The sequence below is a fragment of the Medicago truncatula genome, chromosome 7 (assembly GCF_003473485.1).
Source record: "Medicago truncatula cultivar Jemalong A17 chromosome 7, MtrunA17r5.0-ANR, whole genome shotgun sequence".
Classification (NCBI taxonomy): domain Eukaryota; kingdom Viridiplantae; phylum Streptophyta; class Magnoliopsida; order Fabales; family Fabaceae; genus Medicago; species Medicago truncatula.
The window spans coordinates 11610033-11618748 of record NC_053048.1 but is presented as its reverse complement, the minus strand read 5'-3'; the positions used below and the strand labels follow the sequence as shown (position 1 = coordinate 11618748).

At 35.6% G+C, this 8716-nt stretch overlaps 1 long non-coding RNA gene across 1 annotated transcript; it reads right to left on the bottom strand.

Annotated features, from left to right (window-relative positions):
• Positions 1–329: 329 nt before the first annotated feature.
• On the bottom strand, positions 330–1042 carry LOC112416348 (uncharacterized). Its single transcript, XR_003006724.2, has 4 exons — positions 957–1042; positions 801–870; positions 617–712; positions 330–516 (listed from the first exon to the last, which is right to left on the bottom strand). It is a non-coding gene; the product is annotated as an uncharacterized lncRNA (long non-coding RNA).
• Between the last annotated feature and the right edge of the window lie 7674 nt (positions 1043–8716).

Here is an 8716-nt window from a genome sequence, read left to right as displayed (position 1 = left end):
TTTGACTTTTTAAATCGGGTGACCATCCGATTTATAGGTGGCCGATGTAAAAAACTGTCTTTGTTTTTAAGTCTGCCCCCTTTACCCGATTTAAAATCGTTTAATTTAAATCGGTTGAACCGATCTAGAACCTTTTAATTTAAATCGGATAAACCCACTTAAAAAAGGTAAAAAAGGGCATAAAAAATCTAGATTTTAAATCTGTTCAACCCATTTAAAATCTCTCTCTATTTTTTTTTTTTTAACATGAATATAGTGCAGAATTTAATATAATAATCAAAAATTTCATAAACTTAGCAACTAATATGCAAATTTCATATCAGACCTGTCATTGTTACAATATCAAACAAATTCAAAGTTACAATATCATAAAATTAAACAAAAGCTAAACATTGTTTCAAAGCATAGTTATTGACATAATTAAATTACATCAACTCTTTCCAAAATCAAACTTGCACAGCGTTCTTGAACTTTTGTCATTTCATCATCAATAAACGGAGTTTCGTCTCCAAAAATCTGGAAAAAAAAGAAGTTACGATAACATATTAGAATTAGAAATTAGCTTTAAAAATACATTAAGAAATAACACAAAAGGTTGTAATATTTAGTTACACACCATATTCCATGAGTCGGTAATGCCAGCTGATACAATGTTCAGCATATGTATCATTATAAAGTAGCCACACTCATAATTGAAAGGTTATCTTTGGCACTACAGTTGTCATTAATATGAAATTATATTGAGTAAATATCATATATATAAAAGTTATAATATTGTATGAATATAATTTTTAACTTACTGTGGGAATCTTCCATGTTGGCTTTCTCGCCTTTCTAACACCACTCAACTTGTTATACCCTTCTATAGCACTACAATAATAAAATACATTCATATAAATTGATGTGTGAAAAATCTTTATTAAATTACATCTAATTAGTTAAATATATATACTTACGAATTAACAATTTGCACAAGATATTTATCTGGCTTCCAACCCATCGAACATAAGAAAACGACATTTTGTTTTTCTGGTTCAATAATAAGCAACTCAAATCAGACACTATAATTGAGGTGATCCTATATATATAAGCTAGTGATCTAGTGATCTGGTGCAGCAACTCACATCAGACTAATATTTGTAATTTTATATACCCAAAAATGCTTGAGTGGAATGCTAGATAGGCTTGATGGCTACTTACAATTATAAAATTACCAAATCATCTCGAATTATTATTAATGTCTCACTACAAAAAAAAAGATAAGAGGATCAATCAAACAAATTTTGAACCTATGAAATTAAGCAAATTTTTTACTGCCTTGACTCTGGCAAGTATCCACTATTTGGAATTCTGCAGTGATTGTCTAATCACTTTCCCATATAATTAACATTAACTCAATACACAAATATAGATTCAGCAAAAAAACAAAAACCATTTAAGTGAAGCCAAAATATGAACAAGTTAAAACCATATTATTGAACAAAATTGTCAGTAAAATATCCAAAACAAATGCAGGACAGATTAAGTAACAGTGTTAACTTTCATTCAACTTTAAATAAATCAAATGCATCCAGTTTTCAGAATGTCAATGTGAAATTTATACCTCACCAGGATGTATGTATTGCACTTCTTCACAAATAGAAATTGAGGCCCTTCATTAAACTGGAAAAAAAAAATGAACAAATTGGCTCATTAATCAAATTTCAAACTATGTAGACATCAAGCCATAAGATTGAAGGGATGCCCAATGTATGATACATGATAGTGTTGACACAAATAAAACACCATACAAATTATTACTAATGTTCATGTATTGGTGTCATATCTCATGCTAGTGTTTGTGCTTCATAGATGTTAAATATCAAACTTAAATTACTAAAAGGTACCATACAACACATTCTCATAACAACAAATATATCATATGTGAGATGCGCTGCAGCTGCAACCCAACCTCAAATATCATAACCACCAGAGTGTTCAGGACACTATCACAATTCTAACAAAAATAAAAAATTAAAATTATTTTCCCTCTCAATCCATTAACCAAACCACAGAGATTACCATTCAACACAGAGATAAAATTACCATTCTAACGAAAATCAATTTACCTATAACAATTAAAATTACCATTCAACACAAAGTTGATAATTACAATTAAAATTTACCTACAACAATTCAAAATCAAAAACGAAAATAAAAAACAATTAAACAATTGAAAAACACAGAGATTAGAAGATTTACCTAGAAATTACGATTTCGCAGCGACGAAGAGGAACATGGTTTCACGGCGACTCGGCGATTGTGCGATAGCTTCAGAGAAACAATTTCAAAATGAAAATCGAAACAAAAATACATAGATTGAAGTTAGTTGAAGAAAGGATTTGAGTTATGTTACCTTTTTGAGCTGGAATTTGAGACCGACGTTGAAGATGTAGCGAGACAACGATGTAGAGAGACAACGATGGTGCAGAGATGGTGTTTCACGGTGGTTTGGGGTCTGACTTTGGGTTTCACGGTGGTGGTTTAGGATTGGGTTACGATTGAAAATGGAGGAAAAGGGAGAACGGTGGTGGTTTGGGTTCTGAGTTCGATTGGGTTTTCATGGTGGTGGATTGAGTTCGATTGGAGTTCGATTGGTGGTTTGGTGGATTTGTGGTTTGGTGGATTGGTTTGGTGAAATGGTGGAGTGGGTTTCACGATGGTGTTGGAGTGAAGGGGAAAGGGAAAAGGGAAAGTGAAAAGGGGAAAGGGAAAAGTGAAAGGGGAAAGGGAAAAGTGAAAGTGAAAAGGGATAATGAAATTTTTTTAGGAGTTAAAAACTTTCCCTACACCCAGCATTTTAAGTCAGGTGGATAACAACCCATTTAAAATCCTAGATGTAATAAGTGTTTTTTGTACTAGTGGTTGTTAAGTGTGAAGATAATGTGTTATCGCGATTTTCGGGTGTCAAGTCATAAATTAGGCTTGAACCTTTCAATCTTTGATATTCTCTATTTTTTCTTGGGAAGGGCAAAATTGAGAAAAACCCTTAGATTCGAAGTTCGGGGGTCGTTTTCACTACGGGAAGGTGTTAGGCACCCGCGGTGACTATAGTACTCTATAGGAGCCGTTTTCTTAGTTTATGTCTACGCTTTATTTTTAATGCTATTTATGAAAAAAGAAATTTATTTATGTTAAGAATGGGGGGAGAAAGTGTTTGAGGTTTTATTTTAGTGGACTTGGAGAGGTTTTGACCTCATGCCTACATACCCATTTAAGGGATCAAACTCCATGTAGTTCTCTCTCAAAAAGGTTTTTGGTGTGTTTGGTTGATTTTAATTTTTTGTTGGAAAATGGTTTTGAAGAAAAGAAAGAGGCCTTAAAGGCATAAGAGAAGGAAATGGTGAATGTTGGTTCAATTGTTTATTAAAAGAGTCTAAGTAGGAATTAGGATTCATTTGGATTTGTTTAAGAAAATAAAGAAAAAAAATTCAATGGAGTCTTGACTCCAAGGTTTGTTTGGAAAAATTTGAGTGATGGAATTGGTTTATTATTTTTGAAAATTGACATTTGTCTAAAAATCGCGTTTCCTAAGCATACATCTAAACGGTAATCATGCAACGTGTGTGCGTGTCGGTGCTTGTGTCGGTGTACATCACTTATAGTGTCCATAGTCCTTTACATCGAGTCCTAGATACATGCTATGGTCTTGCAAGGAACTAAAAAAAGGAACTAATCTATCTAAAATTATTACAAACCCAATTGATATAGAAATGAATAGAAAAATGATGTCAAAACTATGGGATGAATGAAATGTGAGATGAAATGGTTAGTATCATAAGGCATAAAAATAGTAGAAAGGTAAACAAAATTGAATAGAATAGCAAGAGAGAAAAAGTAATGAAATGAAATAAAGTGGCAAAATATACCTAAAATTGGTTATGACACTTAGACAATGTACATGACCTATAATCCCCTCATTATAGCAATGTTAAAGGGATTTGATTTTGAGCTATAATGTGGGAACAAATAGGACACATTCAAGCCAAGAATCATGACACATTTTCAAAGATATTTTGCACTTTATTTCTTGATAAAAACACACATTGCTTGCAAAACAAGAAAGACATGAAAATCTACATCCACAATCAGCAAGATATACACATGATCGGCAACACATTCACCATGAAATTACACACCAATCATCCACATCACATGCCAACATTTTATGAGAAAATATACCACAAAAATACACAAACTTAGATCAAACACAAAATTAATCAAGAAGAAAAAACACACACATTTTTATCATTTTTTAAACCACTGGAAAATATCACAAAAGTGTTAAAATGTATTGAGAAACATATAACAATTTTTTGGGAATTTTTTTAGAAAAAAAAATTAAGCACACAGAGGTTCAATTAGCAAAAAAAGCAGGGTGTGGATAGCACAAAAATACAAGAAACGTACAGGAACCTAGGCCCAAACCCAAAGCCCAAACACACAAAAAACCAGATTACACAGGAGGCGTTGGATTGATCCAGGGGGGGAAACCCTAGATCCAACGGCCAGGGATGGAGGAGATTGGACCGGTCTTGGACCGGTCCGGTTCACTGGCTTTAAAAGGAGGGGAGCACCGGTTTTTTTTTATTTTTCTCTTCCCTTTCTCTCTCTTCTCTCATTCTAGTGAGAGAAGCTCTCACTTCTCTCTTCCTACACCTCGCCGGAAACTGGAAATGGAAGAAGATCTTCATCTTCTCCGGTGAAGCTTGTTCTTCCGGCGCGGTGGCCGGCCACCCAAGGGTGGCGCCGCCGCCGCCGGAGTTGAACAAACTTCTCCGTTTTCAAAAATTTTTACATTTCTGGAAATCCTTTTTTGTCACAAACACGAATCCGGCACTGGTTTTCTCATACAAGGTCTAAATCTTTGTAGATCTACACTTTTGTTCGCGGTTTTGAAAATATTTTTCTTGATTCTTTTTAGCGTTTTATTGAATGAAAGTTTTGGAACTTTGCAGATCTGTGTTTGATTCGTGTTCGTTACCGTTTCTGAGAAAGAAAAATGAGTTTCACGCGTTTACCTGTGGTTTTCAGTTGGAGATCTTGAACGAAGATCTTCGGAAACTCTTGAATTCAATCTTCACGCGTGGATTCGGTTGCTGGACCGGAAATAAACCGGTGATTTTACTGGTTTTACTTCTTTTCTTCTTCTTCTCAAGCTTTCGGATCCTTCGTGATCGTGCTTGGATTCGTTGCTAACGGTGACGAATCCGCACTGGAATTGTGAAGGATTCGGTTCGATGATGATGATTCTTTGATGAATCACTGAGAACCGTGATGAATTTGGTTGAATCTGTGTTGATTTTTTCGGTTTTGGAAAGTTAGGGTTCTATGAATGTTCTTGGTGATTTCTCTGTGATTTTCTGTTTTTGATCTAACTGAATGGAGAGAGAAAGTTGAGACTCGTTTTTGGTGATGTGTCAATGATTGTGTGGGTTCTGGAAATTTCTGACATTGTGTTTGTATTTATAGCTGACATGTGTATTCCTGGACCAATGGGATAATGCCACCTGGAATTGGACCTTGCTTGGCTCTGCCTTGGACTTTTGACCTTAAGGACTTATCTGTAAAATAGGAAAATTGAAGGACCAAACAGCAAATAAGAAAAAGCGGACTAAAATGCAATTTATAAACTGTTTAGGGACTAAAATGCAATTAAAAAATAAAATTGGACTAAAATTGGTAATTTGAAAAAAACGTAAAGTGAAACCAAAAGTAAAATCAACAAAAGGACTAAAATGAACCAGCTACAAAAATGAGGTATTTTAAAATACCTCTCTGCCGAAATTTTGACAGGAAAAGACCAAAATGCCCCTAGGGATTAAACTGACTCAGACTGACTCAGATGCAATTTTTGAAATGATTTTTAAACAAAGACTCAACAATGATTTGTATAGACAAATTGAAAAGGCTCAGAGGCAAACACAGGGACTAAAATGGATTCCACTGCAGGAAATGACCAAAATACCCTTTTGTATGATTTTTGAAACAAAATGTGAGAAAAGTAATGCGACGTTTCAGAGAGTTCTTAAATGACTTGTAATGCAAGAAAAGACAGACAGAGGCAGTAAAATACGTTTAAAAAGAGAGTAAAGGTTCAGAGTAAAATAACAGAGAATTGACAAATATCAGTGTTAAAAAAAAAAAATTTGAATGAGTATTTTTAGGTCCAAAATCAGGGTATAACATAATGGAATTGAATTTGTTAAGAGGGGTTTTAGTGATGATGATGTTAGAGGTATAATTTTTTATGATAGTGAAGATGAAAAAGGGATAGGATTGGATGATGGTTTTAACTTTAAGTTTTCCCCACCTATGAATGGTACAAATAGAGTGATAATTGAAGGTAATGAGTATAGGGTGAAAACGAGAGCATGTAAAAGCCCAACCAAAAAGAAGATCCCAACCAAAAAGAAGCCCCCAAACAAAAAGAAGAGCCCATCCAAAAATTCAATATTCATCATAGATAAATTTCAATGCACGTCTAGATACATAACCCTCCAACTCTCTCATCATCTTGATTTTTTTGTATTTATGTTCAAGGACTGTTTTGTTCCTCCCAAAACTTCCTTGTATCTCACCAAATTGCACGACCAACATCTTGTGAATTTCATCCCAACATGATGCCAAATCACCCACGCTACTCCTCAAATATCTTTTCAACACTCCATGAGCCGATTCAACAATGTTGGTGGTTCTACACCCTAGATGCAAGACTTTATTCGTCCATGCCCTCAAAAAAATTTCCTTAAGGTTCAAAACCGTGGTTTCAACATATTTTATGAATTCCGGAAATGGCATGCATACCTCTTTGAATTTCAATAAATTACTTGCATATGATTCCTCCGTAGGAGATTCGACCAACTCTCTCCAAGCGATTACGACTTTCTCAACAACTTCTCTATTATTCACCTTATTCTTCTTCAATTCTTTCTTGTCAACTTTTGCACCCTTAGGAAGTTTTGGGTGAACTCTACAATCCGTGATGCACTTAGCCCTCACATTCTTCCCAATATGAAAAGAACAAAGCATGGTGTATGTTTCAGGGAAAACTGTGCCAACGGTATTCATCAAAGCACCATCCCTATCTGTGACAATCACCTTAGGCATGTTGTCTTTTAAGGACAAGAGACCTTTCAACATCGTAAGTGCCCAAGCAAAGTTATCCTCTAGTTCAAGGTGAAGAAAGGCAAAACCAACGGAATACGTCCTTTTTGTAGAGGTGCAACCAACTATCTCAAACAACGGCATTCGATGGTTGTTGATTTTGTATGTAGAGTCCATGACCAAAACGGTTGGAAAAGTGTTGAGCAATTTAATTGACTCTGGATGAGCAAAAAAGATGTCTTCAAGAGTGGTTTCCTCACTATTGCATCTTGTGTAAATAGACGTATTTATGCTCCACCAACTTCGAAATCAAGAATTGCAACTCCGTCATGTCACCTCTTTCCCCCTTGCACCATCTTGTTCGCACATTGTACACTTGCTTGATAGTTGTCACACTTTCTTTGTTATTTTCCTTCAAATTGGTGAGAATATTCCGAGGCACCGTCAAGCTCTTTGTCATGTCGATAACTTTTTTCTTCTCCTCTGCACTAAGTCTACCCGCAATAAGGTGTCCTTGTAACTTTTCCTCCAAGTCATGGTTGTGCATTCCACAAAGAATTGCAAGCCACCAATCATTTGTATCTTTATCAAAGAAACCTTTCAACCTAAACGGACAATTACATTTCATTGAGCCGATGCCTTCAAGGTTCGGTTTCTTCCTTGTCTTAGGTGGCTTATATATCCCACTCCTTTCACTTTGCGTCGTCAAGTACGGCCTTTTTAAAACGGATTTATCTATACAAACACCAAATCCGGCCTTTACCCCTTGTCGACGAACCCAAGTAAGTAACTCTTCTCGCTCTCTCCATCTTGCATTTGTTGTAAAAAATGACGCGGTGTCGCGAGCTTCACAAACAACACCGATAGGTACCCGTTTAGGTTCTACAATTTTACCAATTCGAGCTTGCATTGGAATTTGGACTTTAAATGGTTTCAAATTAATGGTTGGTTTGACATCGCCAGAACCTTCACCGGAAGCTTCAGTTTTGGCCGGTTTCGGTTCAACGTCATCATCCGCGACATTGTCAACCATCTCACTATATATCTATTGAATAAAAAATTTTACAAAGGAAGAATAAATAAATTACTTGTGGAACAAGCTAACCAGGAACAAAAGTGGCGCAAAAAATTCAAAAATCAAGAGAGCATAGTGGCGTGACTTAAGTCACGCGTGACTTAAGTCATGCATCCTTTACTCCTTGCGCAAGTTAACTTGCGCACCTAGCCCTATTGCCTACGAAAACCAGACAAACCAAACACAAAAACCAGCAAAATGAGATGAGTTTTGATGATACAATACCTGATATTTGGTGCTTGATGAACGTAGAAACTTGCTTCCTGATGATTTGCAATGATTTGGGATGAGAATTTTGACCCAAAAAATCGCACTTTTTGGGTTTTTGAAGGTGGAGGGAAAGAAAATGGTGCTTGGAGTTTGGACTGATGGGTTTTGCACGAAAACAGTAACACTGCGTCACTTAACATGCGCTGCGTGAGTTAAGTTGTGCAGCGTTAACTTAAGGTGCGCAAGGGTAAATTTAGAACGGCTGCAGGGCACGAGCAAAATGTG